General features: G+C 45.0%; 1 pseudogene; it reads left to right on the top strand.

Annotated features, from left to right (window-relative positions):
• Nucleotides 1-9,095: 9,095 nt before the first annotated feature.
• LOC129070105 (ubiquitin carboxyl-terminal hydrolase 28-like) lies at nt 9,096-24,255 on the top strand (annotated as a pseudogene).
• The last annotated feature ends 1,294 nt before the right edge of the window (nt 24,256-25,549 follow it).

The following is a 25,549-nucleotide window of genomic DNA, read 5'->3' as shown; positions in this document are numbered from 1 at the left end:
CTGAGTCCCACCATTCAAAGGTGAACAGTTGTTGAGCTTGTTCATCTGTTGGGATGCAGAAAAAGACATTCTTCAAGTCTAGGACTGAAAACCATTTGCTATCTCCAGGCAGCATAGTCAACAGGTATAGGGGTTGGCACAGTAGGATGAATGTCCTGAACAACATCATTGATGGCTCTAGATGCTACACGAATTAATATTCATCTAAGTGAGGCTTTTTGACTGCCAAAAGGGGAGTGTTATAGGGAGATTGGCATAACCAAATTAGTTGCAATATTAAGAATTTCTGCCATGCTGCCTGAATCCCCTCTAAAGTCTCCTTTCTGAGGGGTTACTATTTATTCTGTGGCATCTGCACCCCATCTTTTAGGTTAACTTTTATGGATTGCCTGTTAACTGCCTTACCTGGGGTTCCATCAACACAAACAGTTTGGTCAACCTGTTCATAGATCTCAGATGGGAAGAGTTCTCCTCTGGGACCTATCAGGAAAGTTAGGAGTGCCTGGAGCTGGATAGCCTGTTCTAGTGGGATCTCTATACATTGTTGCTGCTTTCCAGGAGAAAAAATTATTTGTGCACGCAGTTTGCAAAATCAATCTCGAACCAGCAATGGAATAGGGCAGTCTTTCATGTAGAGAAAACTAAGTACAATCTTTTGATCCCCACGCTGGCATTCTAGAGGTTGAAGGAATGCCTGCTTTTGTAATTGTCTAGTCACTCCAGTTACCATTTCTCTACCCAAAGTTTCCTTGGTTACTTTTGTATTCAGTACTGAGTATATAGCTCCCATATCTACAAAATAATCGATTGGCCTGTTCCCCACTATCAAGTATACCTGGGGCTTCTGTGAGAAAATAGTGATAGGTCAGGAGATGTCCATGGGAGTCCTTGGGCACCTTCTTTTGCCATAAAACTCCCTTTGCCTTTTTAGCATTTTCAAGCAAGTGTTTCCATCCCTACTTTACCTTTTGAGTTTCACGCACTCCTTTCTCCAATGGTCCTCCTCCTTGTAATAGGTACATTGACTGGTGACTAGTAGGCCTTTCCTTTTCTTTTTAGGGTCTTGCCTCTTCTGGTCTCACCACTCTCTTTCCAAGAACACTGTGGCCTGTTTTACTTTCCTTGTTTTCCAGGCATTGTAGGCTTTAAAGGCTATGCCTACCAGCTGAGAGGGATTCATTCCTAATGCCTCATCTAAACTCTGGAGTTTCTTTCTGACTCCAGGCCACTTCAACGAATGAAACTCATGTCCACCATCCACACATTTTCCAGTGCCTGTAGATCAGCATCAGTGTGCTTCCTATAGGCCTGATAGAGCCTCTCTAAAAATTCAGAAATGTCCTTATCTGGCTTTTGCTGAAAGCTCTTACCATATTCAGGCTCTTTTGCTTGGACATCTCTTTCTTAAGCCCTTCCAGTATACATTTTCTGTAATGTTCCAGGAAGGCTAGGCCCCCACATTTTGAGTTCCAGTCAGGACCTGTCAAGGAAATTGCCCCAGCTGGGTTAAGGGTCCCATTGGGACTCTCTTGGTGGAGACATTGGGCTTCTTCATTAACTTTATTTTTAACCAGCCATCTCTCATTCACTGTTAACAAGATGTTGAGGAGAGCCTATACATCTGCCCATGTTGGATGATGAGTGGCAAAAATGGAGGAGATAAGATCTGCCATTCTCTGAGGATAATCCCTATATATGATGTTGGAATTCTTCCAATTCAGTAAGTCTGAAGTGGAGAATGGAGTACAAGTTCAATAGTAACCAGTGGGTTGGCCTTCCTACTTTACGCTGCCTACGGGATATTGACTCAGTGAAACTGCCTTGCTCAGGATAGTGAGGATCCTTGGCCACATTGGGTGTTCTGATGGGTCTTTGAGAGGGAGACCCATCCTTTGTCATAGAAGGATGGGGCTGTCACCTCTTTGGGCTCTATTTCAGGGGTAGCTTGTGGTGGGGATGATGATGGAAGGGGTCCTCCTGCCATGAACCTTGTGTCCTTTGAGTTCAGGGCATTAATGAGGCCTATTTCTTCATTCTTCTTTTATTTATTTATTTGTTTGTATTATCAAGAAGAGGGTTCAAGGCCCCTTGCCCCTCTGCATTATTAAGTAGACCTCTGTCTCTAGTGAAATCTTAGTATGCAATGACATAAATGCTTTGACATAATGGATTTTATCTCATTTATGCAAAATGTTGGCAATACATTTCCAGTTGCATAATAATACAGTAATCTAGGGAACCACAAATGGGCCACCTTTTCCCACAATCCAAAATGTATGTAGGCCACATAATATTACAGTAATAAACCAAAACTTCCTTGGACATTGGATAATGGCTATCCATACCCCAGGCCACTAAAATTCGACCCAGTGGGCTTCCTCCAGGAGCCAAGACAGAACAGTTCCTATTGGTATGGATGTACAGGCCTAAAGCTATGACCAAAAAAATGCAGGCAAACTGGGAATATATAAACAAAACATAAACCTACAATTACATTATTCTGACAAATGCTTACCAGCAAGTTTTTCTGCCAACCATTCTCACACTCAATGAATCCAAGCAATGGCTTCCCCAAAACCCATCCAGTACTCATCCAGACCCTGGCTCACACCCCTAAATAACGGTAATCCTTCCTCTTTCCAGAATTTATTCGCTTCCCAAGCCTGTTTCCTTTCCACCTGCCAGGCATGTTTAAGTGGCCAACACTCCTAGTGGGCATGCAGGGGAACTTCCAGGAACTGGGAAGCCCCACAGTCCCACTCCTTGGGTGGTGGTGGGGTGTGGAGGTCCACCTACCACAAGCAACTAGGACCCCACATTGGACACTACTGCTGTAACTGAACTAGTGGGGCCCCACTGCCTGCCGATAGAGTCTGGTGGAAAGGAAAATGGAATTTTTATTTACTTATAGATATACACAGATTTCTTAATACCCACCACCGACTCCCTCACCTCCACCAGAGAAATGAGCAGGCTACTGGCAAGTGGCTGTCAGAGTGTTTTTGTCTGGTTTTCCACATAATAGAGGGATGCAGGGCTTGTCACCTGGCCACACCACCTCCCGGGACCTGCCTCCTGGGATCTGCTGTTCCAAATATACTCTCCGCTACCTGCTGTCTCCTTTTACCAGCCTTGTTCCTAGCACCTGTAGTACTCCTGGTCAGGTCCTAAGGACTCAGAGAGGGCTGCAGGACCTGAACCTCCCAGGTTGCACGGGGGCTGTAGCCAGCTGGCCTGCACTGGAATGGACCACAGGCAAGCAACAGCCACCACAGCTTTCCGCCTGGGAGGGGTCTCAGGGCTTGCCAGGCTTGGACCAGAAGCGTGGGCCATGGGCAGGCAGCAGCCACAGTGGGGCATGAGACTCACCACCCAAGTTGGAGGAGAGGGCTGCAGGCAGGTAGAAGTCTTCATGGCTTTCTTCCTGGAGGATGGGTGTGACTTGCTGGCCCAAGCTGGAGGTGTGGGCCACAGGCAGACAGAGGCCACCTCAGGGCATGAGGCTTGCCAGCCTAACTTGGTGGCCTGGGCCACAGGCAAGAAGAAGCCGTCATGGCTTCCTGTCAGATGGAGGGACACTGGACTTTGCAGACCTGTGCCAGCGGCATGCACCATAGGCAGGCAGCAGTCACTGAGGCTCTCCACCTGGGGGAGGGGCATTGGCTGAGCCTCCCTGAGTCTACCAGCCCAGCCTTCCTGAGCCCACTGGCCTGAGCCTCCTCTTCTCTCCTTTTACCTGAGCTAGCTGCACTCCAAGTCTCCCCTGGAGCACTTAGGGAGAGGCCCCAAGTGTGTTCCCAAGCCATCCAGTCCCCAAGGTCCAAGGCCCAGGAACTACAGCATCCCCTAAGTCAGGAAGAAGGAGAGAATCCAAGAGAGCAACATTTCCATTTGCTCTCCTTTTGTTTTTTAATTTATTTTTTCAAATACATTTGTCTCTGCCTACCCCCTACAACTTTCCCCTGCCCCCCCCCAAATCCTTCCCCACTTTGGGTTTGTCCATGAGTCCTTGCTATATGTTCCTTGACTTGCCTCTTCCCTTCCTTTTCCCTGCCCACTCCTCCCTCCTTCCCTCTTGTCTCTGTTGGTTTCTTTTTTTTTTCTTTTTTTTTCAGTGTTACTGGTCTTATTTTCCTTGCATCTTTGTTTTCTTGGTTAGGTTAGGCTCCTTCAGAAACCCCCAGGCTGGAAGTAAATGGGAATGTATGTCCCTCCCATCCAATCACTTTTCTAGTTTTGGGTGCTAGCCTTGGGTACCTCTTTTTTCCTATCATTCTGTTTGCTGGGAAAACACACATGTGCCATCTTCGGTACTTTTTCACCTCTCTCCATTTCTGCAGGGAGTCTCCACCCTCCATGACTCTGATGCTGCAAGACAGGTAATTGCCCAGGTGACTCCACTTGGTGACCAAGTGTTCATTTTCTCCCTGTGTCCCTTCACATCATCTTCCCTCTATTAATATCCAAATTTCCCCTTTTTTATAAAGACTCTTTTGGAATTCGGGCCTATGTTAATGACCTCATTTTAACTCACTTCTATAAAGACCTTAATATAAATATGGTCACATTCTGAGGTACTAGAATGGAGAACTCCAGCATATCTTTTTTTTTTTTTTGAAGGACGCAATTCAGCCCATGTGCCTGGAGACAGAACCAAAACCCCTAAAATGAGAGCTCAAGGACAAGACCTAGTGTTCGAAGGGAGATGGAAGCCATCCCTGAAAAAGTCTGAGACCCTATAATGCATAGAGCAAGCCATGTGAGTCTGTTAGTGTCACCCCCACTAAGGGGCAGATTGGATATGAAGACAGAGAGGAGTGTGGCATGTGTGTAGGGGATGGGTGAGTAACACAAGAAAAAGGAAAGTTCAGGTCAGGGCACATCTTGAGATGGTGACTACCAGGAAGCAGGCAGGGCCATCTTGCCAGGACCCTCTGAAGAAGGAGGTAAAATATATATCAGAATTAATGCACAAAGAAATGGGAAAGCAGGGTATTAGCCACTGATTCCAGTCTCTACGGTCATGTCTAGGATAAGCAAGCTCAGTTGTGCTGGGAAAGCCACAGGCAGAGGAGCAGCACGAAACGCTCAGGGGATGGGGCAGGACAGAACCACTTCAGCTTTAACACTTCCGCCTCACTCCTGGCCTCTCTCCTCTGAAGCAAGATGAGAATGGTGATCTCTCTGCTTCCTTTAGATCCCAACTCTAGAAGTCTGTTTTCAGGTGGACTGCCACATGCGGTCTGTTCTTGGGGTGGGGTGTGTATGATTGTGGGGTGTCTCTGTGTGTGGGTTTGTGTGTGACTGACTATACATATGTGTTTGTATAACGTGTGTATGGAAATGTAATATGCAAATGTATGTGGTATGTGTATGACATGACTGTGTGTGTGGTATGTGGTATGTACTTTTGTGTGGTAGTGTGGTGTGTGTGATGAGTAATGTTTTTGTGTAATGTCTCCCTATATTGAAGTGAGTGTATGCTGGGTTTGTATGTGCCATGTGTATTCTCTGCATGGTGTGTGGTACTTGCACTGTGTGTACATGTTTGCTGTCCATGTAAGAGGAAGTTTGCTTGAAGATGAAGAGGCTGAAACTCCCCTGATGGAGGCAAAAAATAAAAAATGGAGCCTCTCCCCAGAGAAGTGAGGGGACAATATTGCTGGAATTTTTTGGGGGGGTTAGAAGGTAAAAGCAAGGGAAGATTTAAGAAGAAAAGAGCCCTGTCTGGTGTGGCTCGGTTGGTTGGAGCATCACCTGTAAACCTAAAGGTCACAGGTTCGATTCCCTTTCAGGGCACATACATAGGTTGCAGGTTCAGTACACTGTGAGGGTGCATATGGGAAACAACTGATCAATGTTTTTTTTCTCTCTCTCTCTCCCCTGACCTCTTTCTCTAAAATGAATAAATGTGTCTTCAGAAGAGGATTTTTAAAAAAAAACAAAAAGAAGAAGAAACTGAGACCTCTGGGAGGCCAATGGAAAAGCAGACAAGCAGCACTCAGTCTTGTGAGGATAAAGACAGGTCAGGAGGAGGATAATTTTAAGAATTGCAGTCTGCCCCTGGCTGATGCCAGCATGGATTTGCCTGTCAGCAGCCAGATCTCAAAATGTCTCGTCATATCAAGCTGGGAACAAAAAGATGATAGTGGAGGAGTGCTGGGTTGGCATGATGGGAATGGAGTGTGCTTCTCCTTGACCCTGTTATATAGCAAAAGAGTCTCAAGGTCTGGGCTGTTCTAAATGTCATTTCTTGCAAAATGTTAAAATGTAGCACAATATTTTACAGACGAGCTATAAACAGGATGAGCTTGACAGGAATAAATGTAGCCAACTGCAAAGAAGAAATCAACATATAGCTGACAAAATAGTGTATATAAGCAATGACTAAGACTCCTCTCCCAGACACAGAGGTCTGAATGTGAATCTCCTGTCTCCTATACTTGCTGCAAGTAAATAAAACTACCTTGCAACAACCACATCTAGTTCTTGAATACCACATCCTAAACAGTGATCACCTTGAATTTGGTGACAGCTCCAAGCCTGCTGAGAAGGCAGAGAACTTTGAAGTGTTGCAAAGAAGCATGACCCCAGATACTTGCCTTATAAGATCATGAGTGATAAGTACTGAAGAAAACCCCTAATTTTAGCTGCATCAAGTTTTTCTCTCTTCAGATCTCTGATGCCTGTGCGCTCAGAGTCAGAGACACAACCACAGGAAAGACCACTAACGTTTCCCAATTAGAAGGCCTCCTGAAGGCAAAGACCATGACAGACTGAAGGTAACAACTTCATGGGGACAAAAAGGCATGTCTCAAATCCTCCTGCTACATTTTGTTCATATCTTTGGGAAGGTATGGAACCTCAGGCTGACATTGTGCATCCTGTGTTCCCAAAGGAGGAGGGCATCTCGCCTCGAGGACATATACATCCTACTCTGGGAATGTTTAAGCTGCCAGAAACAGCTGAAAGCTGTCGTGTGTGGCTCTGAGCATACATTGCCAAGGATTTCATCAGAAGCTGATCAGACATGAGACCAGTTGGCCAACAGGCTGCTCAGTTGGCCCTTCACAAGCATGTGGAACAGCAGAGTTTGTAGACAGTTCATGGGGAAGGGGAATTTTCTCTGGATAGGTCTAGAGAAATAAAGCAGCAAGCACAGTGAGCAAAGCCAAGATGTTAAAAAAAATTGACAAAAAATACATTTAAAAAGGTCATTTTTTAAATCTCTCTGTTATGAGTAGTATAATTTTTTAAACTTAGAAAATAGCATAGAAATTGGAAAATGAATCTCATGAGCTGAGGAGGAAAGACAACAAAAACCAACCAGGAGGGAGGTTTGGGACTGAGTGAGTGGTTTGTGGCTGAGCCTGTGTGTACTTCATTTCATTTCATGTTTCTATCTCTCTCTCATCTGAACTACGTAGCAAAAAAAAAAAAAAAAAATTAAGACCCAGAGGAAGATCATTTCCAAAGAGTGAGGTTTAAGAAACAGTGGCCTGAAATATGTATTCACCCTCTAAAAATCCATTCTTGGTTTCTCACACTGACCTCAGCCCCAGACCAAGTATAGGGTAAATGGAGGCAGTCTGGCTTCCTCGCCCAGATGCATGGGTAACTGAGGAGGCAGCTTCTCACAACCTTGAAGAAGTCTCATAAAGTAGTGTTCTCACAGCCTTGAGCCTGGGTGCGATAAACTGCCCCTTAGCCTCGAGTAGGCTCGCATGTGCAGCTCATGCTAGGTTACTTCACTTTCTGGCCTGCAGCTGGCTTTGTTTGCACTAGTACTTAAGGGGTAAGAGCTTTGGACAAGCGAGAGAGTCCAGCGCTGGCATAGACATGGGCTTGTGGCCTGTGTGGCTCCCCAGACATGGACTTGTGGCCTGTGTGGCTCTCCCTAATAAAGGCATATCAAGTATCCCCACAGCTCCACACATCTTCTTCCATCTACCTGAGTCTCAAGTGGACCTGCCCAGCCTAGGGAGACTGCAACACAAGTGGCATGGGCAGCAGGATGAGGTTTCTCGGTACAGATATGGATTCCTTGGGCTCTCCTTAGGCCAGTCCTAAGGGGTGGCCTGCTACTGGGAAGTGGCACTAGGTGGCACGCCTTCTGACATCTTGGGCTCCCCGCTGGGAGTGGCCAGATTTCAGCCGTGCACCTGACACCATGGAGAAGGCCCTGTGGCAGATGGGGGAGACCATGGAGAGGTCCAGCAGCTGTGTGGCTGCAGAGGCCGTGTGGCTGCAGGGGCCATGGGCTGCGTGTTTCTTTGAGCTTTGTGAGCTGAGATGAAGGCCGAGCTTCACAATGCAGAAAAGTTACAGGAGCTCCAGGGACAAGAGGACTCCCTGAAAGCCAGAATTGGGGCCTTGGGAGATTCCCTACATGCCCCGGAGCAGCAATGTGACTCCCCAGCACCTACCACAGCTGACGAGTCAGAGTCAGAGGGCTATGACATCAATGTGGAACCGTGTTCCCAGAAAGCCTGCCTCGTGGTGGTACAGAAGATGAAGTTGCAGCAGCCTATGGCACCTGGAGGCCAGCCGGCTGGACCCCTGCAGGTGACTGGGTATACCACGTACAGGCCTTACACTCAGGCCGAGTTGGTCGATCTCATGAATCAGTTTCTCCAGTAACCTGGGGAGCTCTTAGCTGCATGGCTCCTGCACTTGTGGGATGTGGGGGTGGATAGTGTCATGTGCACTGATATGGAAATGGAAAAGTTAACGTCCATCATGACATACCCCTCCCTTTGCCAGCGGCTGCAGAATAGCCAAAGATACAGTGAGGGGCATGGCTCACACTCATTGATGGAGTGGGTGATGGCAGCTATCTGTACTGTGTGGACAAATGTGGATGATGTGCTGGACACCATGAGCAAGTGGCAGTCCTTTCTGGACTTAGTTCAAATCCTGCTGGCATTTGGCATGCTCCAGGCCATGTTCAATGCCAATACACAGGACCCTAAAAATGAGAGTTTTATGGCTGGAATGCAGGACCCATACTCCAGCATGCTCTCCCTGCCTCCTTTGGTTTCCTAATGGCGGTTCTTATGCTGTATGTCAGTCATCGCATAAATAACATTACGACAATGGTGGCTAGTCTGGGACAGGTGGAGTCTCGCTGCCCCAAAGGGCTGTTTGACTTCTCAGAGTTGTCTTGCACCTGTGCAAGTGACCAGAACACAAATGTGGTCAGATCTTTTAGGGGCTAGAGTCAACTGCACCAAGATTGACAGAAAGCCGAATGCATACCTGTTGGAACTCTGGAAATAGCTGTGAGCTGACCAACTTCTTCTGTAGCCCCAGAGGGGAAGAAATCTGCAGGGAAATCTAGGAGTGCACCCCCAAGAGCCCCAAGAAGAGCATGCGATCTGGCTGGAAGATCATCTGGCTGCCCCAACTCCCTGAGACATGGGGGGAGATATCCTTTGGGCTTTTAACCAGGAAAGAAGCCAATGGCCCTGTCTATAAGGGAAGTACAGGGACTAGAGGCCACATGTTGAATTGACTATCGATTGGCCTCCTGTAAATGGTCAGCGGGTGTTGGCTCTTGTAGCCACGGGAGCCAAATGTACTCTCTTACATGGGAATACTGAGAAGTCTTTGGGGCCTGAGGTCTCTATTGATGGTTATGGGGGACAAAGTGTGAAGGCAAAGGCTGTACAGCTCTCTCTGGGTACTGGACGTTTGCCTCCCTGTGACTACACTGTTTATGTCTCCCCCATTTCTGAGTATATCCTGGGTATTGACATACTCCAGGGTCTGTGGCTACAGGGGAGTTTCACTTGTGGGTGTAAATGGTGAAAGCCATTTTGCGGGGATGTGCTAATCACCCCTCTGTGCAACTGCCTCCTCTGTAGCAGGTGACTGTAGTGAAGCAATAGCAGTTACATGGGGAACATGAGGAAATTGCTTCCACTGTAGGGGAGCTGGAGAAGGTGGAAATAGTTAGGGCTGCTCACAGCACCTTTAACTCTCCTGTGTGGCCAGTAAAGAAGCCAGATGGCAAGTGGAGAATGATGGTTGATTACCAGGAGCTTAATAATGTCATTCCCCCACTGCATACAGCGGTCCCTTCTTTGATGATCTCGATGGACAGACTGACTAATGAACTGGGAACCTACCACTTTTAGCTGATTGAGCAAATGCTTTTTTCTCCATCGCTCTTGCTCCGGAGAGGCAGGATCAGTTTGCCTTCACCTGGGAAGGCCAACAGTGGACTTTTACAGTACTCCCTCAAGGGTACTTGCACAGCCCGACCACCTGTCACGGGCTTGTGGCAGAAGACAGGGATAAAGGACCACAGCCTCCAGAAGTACATCTGTTTCATTACACTGATGATGTTTTTCTAACCAGAGATTCTCTTGCAGAGCTAGAGAAAGCAGTGCCACGAGTGCTGTCCCTTCTGAAGTCATGTGGCTGAGCAGTCAATGAAGCCAAGCTGCAAGGGCCTAGATTGTCTGTCAAATTCTTGGGGGTTGTCTGGTTGGGTAAGACAAAAGTCATCCCTGATGCAGTGACATATAAAACCCAGGCATACCCGACCCCTACCACTGTGAAACTCCAGACATTTTGGGGCCTCTTGAGGTACTGGAGAGCTTTCATACCCCATCTGGCCTAGATGACCCATCCCCTCTATGCTCTGGTGAAAAAGGGAGTAAACTGGGACTGGACCCCAACCTTGAAACAAGCATTCCTGGGAGCAAAGTGCATCATTAAGCAGCGATAGGAACGGCTACATCAGCCCTTGGGTTTCTGGTCTCAACTCTGGAAGGAAGCAGAGGTATGGTACTCCTTGACTGAACAGCAACTGGCTGCAGTCTCTGCTGCCCTGTTGGCCACAGAGGCTATAACAGGAACTGCCCCTGTGACAGTCAGGACCATGTATCCCATTACAGGGTGGGTCCGGGACTGGGTAACCAAGCCTCATAGTGGGATGTCTCAGACGTCCAAGTTGGCTAAGTGGGGGGCTTACTGACAACAAAGGAGTACTCTGTCTACTAGCCCCTTATAGGCTGAGCTACAGGAAGTGCTAGGTCCGGTCACTTATGTTGATGAAAAATCTACTGTTTCTGTCCCTGTGGAAGAGACGGAAGTTAGCCCTTTCCACGAGGGGCAGGCACCTATTCCCTCAGATGCTTGGTACACTGATAGGTCCAGCAGGGGTCAGCCTGCCATGTGGACAGCTGTAGCCATTCAACCAGAGACAGACACAATCTGGTTTGACACTGGTGTGGGACAGAGCAGCCAGTGGGCAGAACTACAAGCTCTGTGGCTCATGGCTACTAATGAAGCACTGCCCCTAACTATTTGCACAGAATGTTGGGCAGTGTACAGGGGGCTAACATTATGGATTTCTACATAGCATACAAATAACTGGATGGTTATGCATAAGCCCTTGTAGGGGCAAGCTTTGTGGCAAGAATTATGGGAGTTAGGCCACCAGAAACAAATCACTGTATATCATGTTACTGGACATGCACCTTCTGCTTCCCCTGGGAATGATGAAGCTGACATTCTAGCCAAGGTGTGGTCGATGGAAACTGTACCTGCCAGTCCCTCAGGAAGGGACATAGCTCAGTTGCTACACCATCACTTCTTGCATGCTGGACAAAAGACTGTGTGGTCTACTATCAAAACTTACGGGCTATCTGTCACTTTGGCAGAAGCACAAGAAACCTGTGAGGCTTGTGTTGTCTGCTCACGGGAGCATCCCCAAAGGACTGTGGGAACTGCTGAGCAGCTGGTGTGAGGACAGGTACTGTTGACCCAGTGGCAAGTGTATATCATCGGGCCCCTGCTGAGTTCAGAAGGATATAAGTATGCTATTACAGATGTGGACACAGCCACGAGACTCTTAGCTGCTTATCTCACATAGCACCCAGATTAGAAAGCAGTAATAGCTGCCCTTGAGCAGTTATGTGCTGCTTATGGGCACCCATTGGTCACTGCGAGTGATCAGGGAACACATTTTACTGGGGCCTTGGTACAACAATGGGCTCAAGACCTGTAGATTGACTGGAAATTCCATGTGGCCTATCATCCCCAAGCTTCTGGGATGATTGAACAGTATAAAGTCTCTAAAGCAGGGCCTGCGAGCTGCGGCTGCCACCCCGACACTGAGGGGCTAGACAAAGAGCTTATGGACTATCCTCCAGGCTCTGAATGAGAGTAGCTGGAGTGGGGGCCCTGCTCCAATGGTAGCACTACTCCACTGGACTGCAGCTCTTATCCAGCTGCAGGTGCAGACTAAGGATGCCTTGCTGAAACCAGACATGGGAAAACAGGAAATATTTTCTTGCCTGCTCCAGAGGATCTCGAGCAAGGGCAAACAGCTATTTGGACTTGGCCTGGAGATATAAAAGCTCCACACATGCGTTGGGTGGCTCTTGATGCCCCTTGGGGACAAGGGGTGGAGAAGGACTTACAAATAGTGCCTTGGGTGATGGAACCTGGCCCCCAATCTTTTATTTTATTTTTAAATCATGTTTATTCTATTACAGTTGTCTCAATTTTTTCCCCTTTGCCCTCCTCCACCCATCCAACCCCCCACCCCCACTCCCACAGTCAATTCCTATTCTGTTGTCCATGTCCATGAGTCATTGATACATGTTGTTTAATCCCTTGTCCTTCTTTCCAACATTGTCCTCCTTCCCCATCCCCTCTGGTCACTTTCAGTCTGCTCCATGTTTCCATGCCTGTGGTTTATTTTTTTCATTAGTTTATTTTGTTGAATAGATTCCTCTTATAGGTGAGATCATATGATATTTGTCTTTCACTGACTGGTTATTTCACTTAGCATAATATTCTCTAGCTCTATCATTGTTGTCACAAAAGGTAGGAGTTCCTTCTTTCTTTCTTTCTTTTTCTTTTTTTAAATGCAGGTTGATTTTTTTTTTTTTAATGTCAAGATCCATTATAAAATACTAAAAAATTTAAATCCATTATAAAGTCTCAGCAATTAAAACAATGTGACATCACTACAGAAATAATCAAGCAGATCAATGAAATAAAATGAGCATTCTAGAAACAATTGTATATATCTATTTAAGAATGGAATATATGATGAAACTGATATTTCAGATCAATGGGTAAAATAAGGTTTATTCAACAAATAAGGTGCATGGACCACTATTACTTGAAATATAACAAATATAGAACCCTATTTCACACATTATACAAACAATATTCAGGTGAGTTAAAAATCAATATATAAAATATAAGGAACTTTTGAAGAAAATTCAAAATAATATTTTTCTTACCCTGAAGTAACATATTCAAACCCAGAAGCTATAAAGTAAAATATTGACAATATGACTATATTAAACACTTAAGACTATATAGGAATATACATATAAAAATTGCTAAAGGACAAGTAACAGAATAGAAGAGTATTTGCAACACTTCCAAAAAAGGCTTAATAGTTTTTTGTTTTAGGGCAAAAGTTTTACAAACATTTAATCAAAAAATGGATAAAGACTACCAAAAAGTCATCTAATGCTTCTTTAAAATAATAGAGACAGGCAAGAAATATACAAAACCAGGTTTAATTTCAACAAATAATAAATTAATTAAAATAATGCACCATTGTCAGACTCAGATTAATAAGTATTAAAAATATTGGTAATATTAAGCATTGGTGATTGTGAAGAGAACTGGGTGCTCATAGACTCTTTTTCTTCATCTTCTTAAAGCAGTCCCTTTAGCATATTTTGCAATACTGGTTTAGTGGAGATGTATTATTTCAGCCTTCTTTTGTCTGGGAAACCCCTTATTTTGCCTTCCATTTTAATTGAGAGCCTTGCTGGGTAGAGCAGTCTTGCTTGCAGGACTTTGCTTTTCATTCCTTGGAATATTTCTTGCCATTCCCTTCTGGCTTGTAGTGATTCTGTTGAGAAGTCAGCTGCTCCCTGTACCGGGGTTCCCTTATATGTTACTACCTCTTTCTCCCTTGCTGCTTTTAGGATCCTCTGTTTGTCCTTGATATTTGCTATTTTAAGGATGATGTACCTTGGAGTGGGCCTCATTGGGTTGAATGGGACCCTCTGTTCTTCCTGGACTTGTGTGACTTTTTCTCTCCTCCAGTTAGGGAAGTTATCCATCATTACTTTTTCAAACAGGTTCTCTATCCCTTGCTCCTCTTCTTCTCCTTCTGGTACCCCTGTCATATGGATATTATTACATTTCAGGTTGTTCTGCATTTCCCTTGATGACTTCATTTTTTCTGAGTCTTTTTTCATTTTCTTGCTCTTTCTGGGAGCTTTTTTATACCTTGTCCTCCAGCTCACTGATTGGATCCTCTGCTTCATCTAGCCTGCTTTTGATTCCTTCTTCTGTGTTCTTCAATTCATAAATTGTATTCTTCATTTCCTCTTGTCTCTTATTGATAGTTTCTATGTCCTTTTTCATGCTGATATAATTTACAGTCAGTTCCTCATAGTTTCCCTGTCGTTTTTGGTAATTCTTTCTGAGTTCACTGAGCTCATTGAACTTCCTTAGAACCGTTGTTTTGAACTCATATGTGATAGTTTACTTGCCTTTATTTCATTTAGTTCTCTTCGTGGGGATTCCTCCTTTCCCTTCAACTAGAAGGTGTTTCTTTGTCTTCCCATTATTTGTGAGACACTTCCCTTTTGCTGCTCCTTCTTAAATTGATCTGTCTTCATTTCCTGACTTCATGGTGTGAACTTTCATGGCAGGAGACCACTGTTTTTTTCTTTCTGGATCTGCTTCTGATGTCAGATGTTGACCCTGTCTGACCTTAGACAGTGTTCGAGAGTTCCAGGAATCTACTGTCTGTGGCTGTCTCCTTCAGCTGTTAATCTAGTCACTCTGCACTCAGCAGTCTGGCTTAGAGACACCACAGGGTGGGGCAGAGTCCTTCCTTGAGGTGTGGGTTTTTTTGTCCTCCCATGCTGCTGCCATTCAGGGAAGTGATCTGCCTGAGCCATGTGTCTGCTGCCATATCGGGGAGGAGTCAGCACTTGGATCCCACCAGCTACTCTCTTTGTTCTCTTCCCAAAGCCTCTGTCTCCTTTCTCTCTTCAAGTGTCTCTAGGCCACTCTATGCTACCTTTAGCCAGAGATCTACTATCTGTGGTTGGCACTCTGTACTCAGCAGGCCAGCATAGAGACACCACAGGGCGGAGCTGAGACCCTCATTGGGGTGGGGTATTGGGTCCTCTCATGCTGTTGCCACTCAGGGGAGTGGTCTGCCTGAGCAAGATGGCTGCTGCTGCATGGGGGATGAGTGAGCACTGGGATCCCACTGGCTATTCTCTCAGTTCTTTCCCCAAAGCTTCCTTCCCCAATCTCTCCTCAGGCATCTCTAGCCCACTCTGTCCCTGCCTTTCCTGAAGCCTGGGGTAAGTGGCTGCAAATATATTTATGCCTGGCCCTTTAAACGGCTCTTTGTGCCTCCAGCCTCCTGTCTCTGGCAGAGAGCAACGCTTCACTTTTCACAGCTGGCTGTTATCTGTGTACTTTTTGGGTTCTGGTGCTGTAGGCTGGAGATCCTGCTTATGGTTTAGACCCTGCTCTTCTCAGGGGGATCCCACTGGCCATTTCAATATCCTTTTGGTGCCGCCATCTGTGGGTGCCCTGCCTGACTTCTTGAGTCTCTACCACACTCCTTTCCAGTTAGATTATGCTAAAGCTGATTCTTCTGTCTGTCTGAAGTTATGAGGCTCCTCTCTCACTATCGTTTGGTTATTTTTTCTGGTGATTTATTCACACTTCAGTTTAATTCCAGGTTGGTCCTGGGAGGATGTCAGTGTGACTTCCACTCGCTCTTCCACCATCTTGATACCTGGCCCCCAATCTTAAAGGTTACATATCCCGGGTAGTGATTGGCCATTTTTGGTATCTATAACTGTCTTTCCAGACCCTTGGGTGTAGTGGACTGGGTACATGTCTATGTATCAGTGTGCCAGGTCTGTACTGAAATCTCCCGGAGCATGTGTGATAACCTCCCAATGGCACAGCCCTCTAGCTACTGTCTACAGAGAATACTGTGGATATTCCTTGTGGAACTCGGCCTGGATAGACATCTGTGCTGAGACAAAGCAGCAGTGTGACCAGCCCTGGCTGTTGGTTTGCTGCCTCATGTGATGTGGCTTGGTGTTGGCTCACAGCTAGGATCATGGGGTTGGCAGGTCCAGCCCCCGCTATGTGTTAAAAGCCTCAAAGACAAGACCAAGTGGACTGAGCTCTTATGCGTCTCTCTCACAAATATGCTCTTGGCCATTGCTGAGAAGCGTGGAATGGTGTGTGGGCAGCTGTTCCCACTGGAGCCTTCTGGGTATGTGGCTTATGTGGGTATCCTTACTTGTCTGGGAATTGGACCTAGGGCTGGCCCTATTGCCTGTGTGTTGGCTGTAATCTGCTGTGGGCTATACTGCTGCTCCGGCATTGCTTATGTTTTGCTTGCTTGTTGCTGTAGCCTACCTATATTGCTGTTGTGGTTTATGGGTGTAGGACTCTGCCCTCCTTGCTAAGGGAACTTCATGGGAGATATCCTCATGTAGATTGTACAGTAAGGAACCCCAGTGGGTAGATTGTGGGGTAAATGGACGCAGTCTGTCTTCCTCACCCAGATGCATGGGTAACTGAGGAGGCAGCTTCCCACAACCTTGAAGGAGTCTCATAAAGTAGTTTTCTCACAGCCTTGAGCCTGGGTGTGATAAGCTGCCCCTTAGCCTTGAGTAGGTTCACATGCACAGCTCATGCTAGGTTACTTCACTTTCTTGCCTGCAGCCATATTTGTTTGGGCTAGTACTTAAGGGGTAAGGACTTTGAACAAGGGAGGGAGTTGGGTGCTGGCATAGACAGGGTTTTTGGCCTGTGTGGCTCCCTGGACATGGGCTTGTGGCCTGTGTGACTCTCCCTAATAAAAGCATGTCAAGCATTTCCACAGCTTCACACATCTTCTTCCAACTACCTTGGTCTCCAGTGGACCTTCCTAGCCTCGGGAGGCTGCAACACACCAAGAGACAACTCTTGTTTTGACCAATGTAAACAATTGTCACATTATCTGGTGAATGGAAATTATCTGTAAACTAGGGTTCCCTTTTCTCCACAGCCTCGCCAGCACCTGTTGTTTGTTGATCTGTTTAGGATGGCCATTCTGACCGGTGTGAGGTGGTACCTCATGGTGGTTTTGATTTCCATTTCTCTGATGGCTAGTGATGCTGAGCATCCTTTCAAATGCCTCTGGGCCCTCTGTATCGCCTCCTTAGAAAAGCATCTGCCCAGGTCCTTTGCCCATTTTTTTATTGGATCGTTTGTCTTCTTGGAGTGGAGTCAAGTGATTTCTTTATATATCCTAGTACACTGTTGGTGGGAATGCAGACTGGTGCAGCCATTATGGAAGGCAGTGTGGAATTTCCTCAAAAAGCTGAAAATGGAACTGCCTTTTGATCCAGGGATTCCCCTGCTGGGACTATACCCTAAGAGCACCAAAACGCCAATTCAAAATAACCTATGCACCCCAATGTTCATAGCAGCACAATTTACAATAGCCAAGTGTTGGAAGCAACCTAAATGCCCATCAGTAGATGATTGGATCAAAAAATTATGGTACATATACACAATGGAATACTATGCAGCAGAAAGAAAAAAAGAACTACTAAACTTCGTGACAGCATGGATGGAACTGGAGAGCATCATGCTAAGCGAAATAAGCCAGGGGGCGAAAGACAAATACCATATGATCTCACCTATAAGCGGAACCTAACCAACAATGCAAAGATGCAAGGAAAATATGACCAGCAACACTGAAAGGAAAAGAAATCAACAGAGACAAGAGGGAAGGGTGGGGGGACAGGGAAAGGGAAAGGAAGGGGAAAGTCAAGGAACATATAGCAAAGACTCATGGACAAAACCAAAGGGGAAGGGTTGAGGGGGGGAAGGAAGGGCAAGGGAAAGTGGTGGGGAGAAGGAAGAGACAAATGTATTTGAAAAGTAAATAAATTTTAAAAATCCCTATCCTTATGGCCTCATTAAACCTTAATTACCGCCTAAAAAAAAGAAATTATCTGTACAGAGATTTAAAATATATATATATGTGGCCAGCAACACTATTTAGCAAGCATTGGACTCTTTCACCCTCAAGGCTCAAGAAAAACTGACCTTTCTGGTCCTCATGCTAGAGCACTTAACTGCCTTCAGAACTCTTCCTCCCTCTGCAACCGTGACAAGGTTGGAGTTAAGTTACTCCTTCAGCCTGGATCCCAAAGTAAGCAGAGTTCCCACCCAAGACAACCTGTAATGAACATGTAATGTGCATTAGAAAACAAAGTTCTTGTTTAAATTCACCAAGCATGAATTACTGTAGCACAACCAAGCTCATCCCAATTTATACATGATTTGTTTATTTTTGAGCTTCCCTATAGCAAAAGTAAAAATAAATAGATGAATGAAAGACTAAATGATGGGTAGATTGATGGATGGAGCTGGTAGATACTGTTTTTGGTCTATAAATCTTAATTACAAACTTTGTAATTCCTCCAGAATACAACCTGCTACAAAGTAGAGACTGTGAATGTTGTTAAAATGACAGGTCCAGAAGAAGGCAAGAAAAACAATTTGACTTCTGGCTTAAGATATTTGGTGCTGCTATGTACAAACTTTGCCCAATGAAGACAGAAAAAGACCCTCAGACAGAAAGCTCTTTAGCCTGAGGCAAATCTGTGTAGCAAGGGATTCATGTTATCCAAACTCCAACCAAGTGTCAGTAATAACCTTTGATGTTTCTAAAGCCTCAGTAAGAACAGAAAACAAATATGTTCTGTTCTCTGATGAAAGCAGTGCATGAATGTAATGTTGAGAGTGTTGAGTTCGGATAGAAAAAAGTGGGAATACTTCTTGTTTTTATTAGAGTATGGCTTTGAAATCTTGACAAAAATCACATAACTTCTCTGCACCTCATTTTCTTTAACTCTGGAATGGAAATGTCACTTGACTTGCCTACATCAAGAAACTTCTCTGACATTCTTTTCTACCATCCATGTGAGTCTGAAGTTGCTTGAAGTCATTTTGTAAGGGGGGACCTCTCCCCTCCAGAAATAGGGGAGTGGTGGAGAAGCACCAAGGATGGTGCATGAGCAGCAGCTATGGTGTGGCTACAGAACCAACATACATTGCCCTGACAACCAAGGTAACAATGCAGCTATTTATGGCATGCAGGGGGTTCTGAGGGCAGACTTTAAAAGAGGAGCACCTATAAACACCTCTCTTTGTTTTGCTAGGGAGACCCAAGTCAGAGGCTCCTCTCCTCAGTTCTTGCCTTGCTTGCAAGAGAGAAATTCAAGTGAGAGACAACACATAGTGGAAGTGAAATAGCAAGTTTATTTATATGCTTAAGCAAAAAGGCTACAAGTGGGCACTCTGATTCTGACTATTTGAAGTTCATGGATTATATACTTTAGCTAGCTTCTAGGTACCCCTCCTTCTTCCTCTTCTAGACCTTGGGATCAATGTACAGTTACAATGGCTTTCTTTCTCAGTTAGTAAAGGCTTTCTGTATTAGTTAGTGAAACAGCTACAGAGGCGCCCTTTCCCAGCACAAGGACTCCCTGTCCTGGCAGAGTCTCAAGGACTTCCCTCATTCTATGCTATCTTTGTTTATGATGTTTGGAACATTCAGCAATTTTACTGCACCAGGCTCAGGACTGCTGAGTTAATGGGTGAAATATGTCTCCCTCCCACTTCCTGCCTTGGTTTACTATATATCCTGCCTGACATTCCCCCCACCAAGTGACACCATCCAAATGCTTTGGAGATGCTGAAGGTCGAAAGTCTGTTTTCCATATCTACTACAGGCTGATTAGGGATGTAGAGCTGGTTTTGGGACAGTGTCATTTGTTCCCTCTATGAGCAAGTAAGTGTTAGGGTTTTGTATGGAATATGTCAGCAGCCTGATCCAAGGGGTTTAGAGGTATGTTTGAATATTCTGATTGCACAATCATTAGCAGGCAAATTGTTGCTAGTCTGGAAGACACAAAGTGAACAAGGATATTAAAAATACAAGGTCTAAAAAGGAGTAAGAGAAGTAAGGAAACTAGTGGAACCAAGAGGGGCAGTATCCAAGGTTTCCAAAATTAGAAGCTGAACTAGGAATCCCATCCCTGCTCAGCCTGGGCCTGGATATGCCTGGCCTTGTCTGAAAAGTCATGAATGTGATTTTGTACTTGGCCTGTTTGGTTAATCCAAAAACAGCATTCTTCCTGGAACATGAGGCAGATGCCTCCTTGGGCAGGAGATAGTATATCTAGTCCATGCTGGTTTTAAAGAACTATAGCTGCTAAGGAATTAATTTGAGCCTGGATGATAAAAAAGAAGCATATAGAGTTATATCTTGTCCTAATGTTACAGAAGGACATGTGCACAATGCAGCAAAACGATCCAATCAAAAAATGGGCAAAGGACCTGGGCAGATGCTTTTCTAAGGAGGAGATACAGAGGGCCTAGAGGCATTTGAAAGGATGCTCAGCATCACTAGCCATCAGAGAAATGCAGATCAAAACCACCATGAGGTACCACCTCACACCGGTCAGAATGGCCATCATAAACAGATCAGCAAACAACAGGTGTTGGCGAGGCTGTGGAGAAAAGAGAACACTAGTAGACTGTTGGTGGGAATGCAGACTGGTGCACCCACTGTGGAAAGCAGTATGGAATTTCCTCAGAAAGCTGAAAATGGAACTGCCTTTTGATCCAGCGATTCCCCTGCTGGGACTATACCCTGAGAACACCAAAACGCCAATACAAAAGAACCTATGCACCCCAATGTTCATAGCAGCACAATTTACAATAGCCAAGTCTTGGAAGCAACCTAAATGCCCATTAGTAGATGATTGGATCAAAAAATTATGGTACATATACACAATGGAGTACTACGCAGCAGAAAGAAAAAAAGAAGTACTAAACTTTGCAACAGCATGGATGGAACTGGAGAGCATCATGCTAAGCGAAATAAACCAGGGGGCGAAAGACAAATACCATATGATCTCACCTATAAGCGGAACCTAACCAACAATGCAAAGATGCAAGGAAAATATGACCAGCAACACTGAAAGGAAAAGAAATCAACAGAGACAAGAGAGAAGGGGGGGGGGCTGGGGCAGGGAAGGGGAGGGAAGGGGAAAGTCAAGGAACATATAGCAAGGACTCATGGACAAAACCAAAGGGGAAGAGCTGAGGGAGGGAAGGTGGGAGGGGGCAAGGGAAAGAGGTGGGGGGGAGGCAGAGACAAATGTATTTAATAGTAAATTAAAAAAAAAAAAAGAGTTGCATAAGAAAGTGATTGAAATGGAGAGATATACCCTCTCATCTGTTTCTGCCATACAGGGGATTATGGGCCTAATCTTTAAAAACACAGTGTGTGTAGACACTGTGAGCTTTTCCTCCCCCAACCACTGCCTAGTGGGTCCACGGTTGGGGGCTGAGGTTTCTGAGCTGGTGGGCCATGCCCCTGCCTGGGTGTTCCAGGACCTGCCTGTTCGGAGTACAGCAGGTTCTGGTAAGAGGGTTAGGAGACACTCAGGCCAGGAGTCTCAGGGAATATGGCTGGACAGCAAGATCAGTGCCCCTTCCCCAGGCAGGAAACCCTGGCAACTGCTGCCCACCTGTGGCCCACACCAGCATGGGCCTGTTGGGTACAGCCCAGTGAAGTCCCTGCTCTGAGCGCTCTGGGCCTGACCAGGAGCACTGCAGGCACTACTCTGGTAAGAAGGTGTTGGTGAGGGAAGGAGATTTTGGCCAGCGGGTCCCAGGAGGTGGCACAGCAGGCAGCATGCCCCGCACCCTTCTCCCATGCACAAAACCTCAGGAAGCCACCACAGACGCCACCCACCACCCGCCCATTCACTCTTCCAGTGGCAGGGGTAAGGGAGAGCCCATCAAGAAACCTGTTGTGTATATTTTAAATTAAAAAAAATCCCTTTTTCCTTTTCACAGGACTCATCTCCAGACTTACTGCCTATGGGTGGTGACTGGTAATACCCCCTGGTTGTTTGGTTACAACTGTGGTGCCCAAAATGGGGCCCTAGCTGCTTTTGACTGGTCAATCTCCACCCTCAAGGAGTGGGACTGTGGGGGCTTCCTAGTTGCAGGGAATTTCTCTGTATATTCACAAAGGGTGTTGGTTGCTTAAACACACCTGGCTGGTAGAAAGGAAATGGGTCTGGGAAGGAAACAGGCTTTGGGAGGGAGGGAGGATCATCTGAGGTTTAGGGCTGTGAACTGGCATCCAGGTGAAAACTGACCAAGTTTTGGGAAGGTCATGTCTTGAGGATCGCTGTTTGTGAGCTCAACAGGCAGAAAACTCACTTCTGCACTCTAGTGTAGAATAATCGAGTTGATGCTAGTTATGTTTATATGTTCCCAGTTTGCCTGGGTTCTTGTGGTATTCATACTTATGAGTCTGTATATCCAGACCATCAAGAGATGTCATGCTTCGACACCAGGAGGGAGCCCACTAGGCCATATTTTAGAGGAATTAATTTTTTTCTGCAACAGTGTATAGCCTGTGTATATTTTAGACTATGGAGGAAATGGCCCTAAAATGCTTCCCTAAATTACTGTACCATCATACAATTTAACCTATATTGCCAATGGTTAGGCAAATGGGATGAGATCCCTTATGTTAAGGTGTTTATCTTGTTGCATATTAAGGTTTCACCAGGGAGAGGGAACCACTTGATGGTACAGAGAAGAGAAATGGCCTCAAATCTCTTCCTGAGGATAAGACCAAAAAAAAAATCTCAGTAATGTTTTGAACCCAGTGGATACAAAAATTGGTAGCAGGAAGCAAGATGTGAGTGAATTCACACATAAGCTCCTAGATTGGCTAAAAGATTCATTCCAACTAGTTGTTAATGCTAACAGCAATCCCAGGAAAAAATCTTAAAATCCAGTAGTGCAGCTATTCCATGGTACTGTCTTCACTGAATGGGTTCATTAAGGAAAGCCTTTCTGTAACTTTGAGGCCTTTGACCAGTGTCCCCTTCAGGTAAATAATTATCACAACTTAGATGAATGTCTGGAAGGGGCCAAGGTAGAGGGTGATATTGAGCTGCTTCCTTCTGATCATTCAGTGAAGTATGGACAGGAGTGTTGGTTTACAAAACTACCTTCAAAGTTTACCTTTGAACTTTCAAGATTCAAGTTCAATCAATCCCCTGGTCAGCCAGAAAAAATCACAATAAGCTGGAAATTTCTCATATTATTTATATGGACAGGTACATGTACAGAAACAAAGAGTTTATTTGAAGTAAGAGAGGTTGTATTTGGAATTTAAAGGAAGAAGTAAAAGTCCTACAGCAAAAACTGGAAAGTTACATAAAGTACAACTCAGGCTCAGCTTGGTTCCCACTCTCAGACATAGTAACATCTCAAAGTTACACAAGCATGACATTACTACTTTTTTCAGGGATAAGTAAAAGAAGCTCTTCTCAGGATGTTGAAAATATCTTTGCTGAAAATTGTCCACATGATTCTATGACAATGAATAAGCCTCTTATATTTTCCCAGTCTTTTATAGAAACACCTGCACAAACAGCTCCAGGAACAGTCACAGATGAAATGAACTTTGTTAATACCTGTCTTCATAGGTGGAGGAGTGAGACTGAACAAGATATACAAGATTTAAAGAATTGTATTGCAAACACTTCCCAGACCATTAATCAGATGTACTGCGATCCTCTTTTTAGGTACCTTACTGCTTCTGTGCAGTTCTTGTTTATGAAGGACAAGAAAGTGCTGGACACTACTGGTCCTATATCTATAATCAACCCTGACAAGTCTGGCTGAAGTACAATGACATCTCTGTTACTGAATCTTCCTGGGAAGAATTTTAAAGAGATTCCTATGGAGGCTTGAGAAATGTTAGTCCTTACTGTCTGATGTATATTAATGGCAAGTTACCCCACTTCAATGCAGAAGCAGCTGAAAGTGAATCAGATCATATGCTAGAAGAATTGAAAGACTTATCTGGTGAACCTAAACATTACATTCAAGTAATGGAGATTTGATTCAGGTAAGTGGAGATTTGAACAGAAAGTAGAGGAGTGGGAAGAAGAGAAGTCCTGTAAGATTCTTCACATAGAACACTCCACCAACTCAGCATCACCGGATTTCTCAACATCACAAGAGCCTACAGGAGCTTCTTCTCATGGGGTTCACTGCTTGTTTTCTGGACATGCTGTGATTGTCAAAGAGCAGACTGCTCAGGGCACAACACGTGTCTAAGGGAAGAGTGGTGTGGAAGAAGTCTGGAGTGAGGTGTTCCACGAGAAATACTCCAGGTTCTATTAGCGAGGAATGGGATGAAAGAGCCTGTATTTCAAGAAGTTAAAGACAGTGAGGGGATTTTCAGTTTATATGTTTAAGTTTTTATGTATTAATATATTCATGATAGTCCCTTAACAGTGTTTCCAATCCATCCACTTCCTATTGAACCTGAAAAATGGACACAGGTTGTCTCATGTTTCATGGTTATTCCTGTGTCATTTTCAAATTGTAAACAAATTTAAATGTTTGTGTGGCCAAAAAAAAAAAAAAGGCAAAGTAAGTTAATGTAGAGGAATGTGTTTGCAGTTTTGGGGGCTTTGAGCTGTCAGATACTGAGTTTTAGTGTGACACTTTCCGTCATTAAAAAAGGACAAGTATTGAAAGTGAGTTATGATTATTCCTTAGTAAGAAGGTCTATGAAGTTTGCAGAAAGTGTGTAGGAAATTTTAAAGCATATAGAAAGCTGTAAAAGGTTTGTGAAGGTAGTAGAGGCCATCAAAATGTGTGAAATATATTTTTCAAAAGGAAAGAAACCTCTGTGCTTGGGTTCAGTTATTCTTTGTTTTAGGTTTTGTTTTGTTTATTGAATTCTGATCTTTTGGGGACTTGGGGAACTTTGCTATTTTGTGCATATTGGGGATCATCTGTCTCTGCCATTGGAGCCTTGTGCCATTGGGGCTAGTTAAAGACCAGCTAAGGTAGGATGTCATGTATCTGCCATTGGGGCCTAGGAAAGGTCATTTCATTGGGAGCTAGTTAGAGTCTGGCCATGGCAAACGAATGTCTCTACCACTGGGACCTTGTGCATTTTAGGCTGATTGGATTCTGGCTAAGGTAAGAGGCCGTGTCTCTGCCAGGAGACCAGTGGATGCACTGGTAGATGAGAGAATACATCAACCACTGGGGCTTTGTGCCACTGCCTCTGGGAAGAATCTGGCTGAGGTAAGAACATATCTCTGCCATTTGGGTCTTCATGACATTTGGACCTAGGAAAGGTCATCTGGTGCTGGTTAGAGCTGAGGTGAAAGAATGTCTCTACCATTGGGGCTTCATGCCATTTGGGACCTGGGAAATGTCATCTGTGTGACTGGTTAGTGTGACCAGTTGGTGGGAAACAAAATTCTAAAGCTAGTTTTAGTCCCCTCTTATCTTTATTTTTTTTTAGCTGTCTTTGATTTAGATTTTGTTTTGTTTTGTTTCTGTGTTAAAAAAAAGTTGAGGTTTTTAAGAGTTAAAAATTCACATTAAGTTA

Source organism: Pteronotus mesoamericanus, unplaced genomic scaffold (genome assembly GCF_021234165.1).
Source record: "Pteronotus mesoamericanus isolate MK-2021 breed Mesoamerican mustached bat unplaced genomic scaffold, CSHL_Meso_final contig_245, whole genome shotgun sequence".
Lineage (NCBI taxonomy): Eukaryota > Metazoa > Chordata > Mammalia > Chiroptera > Mormoopidae > Pteronotus > Pteronotus mesoamericanus.
This window is presented reverse-complemented; position numbering and strand designations above follow the sequence as displayed.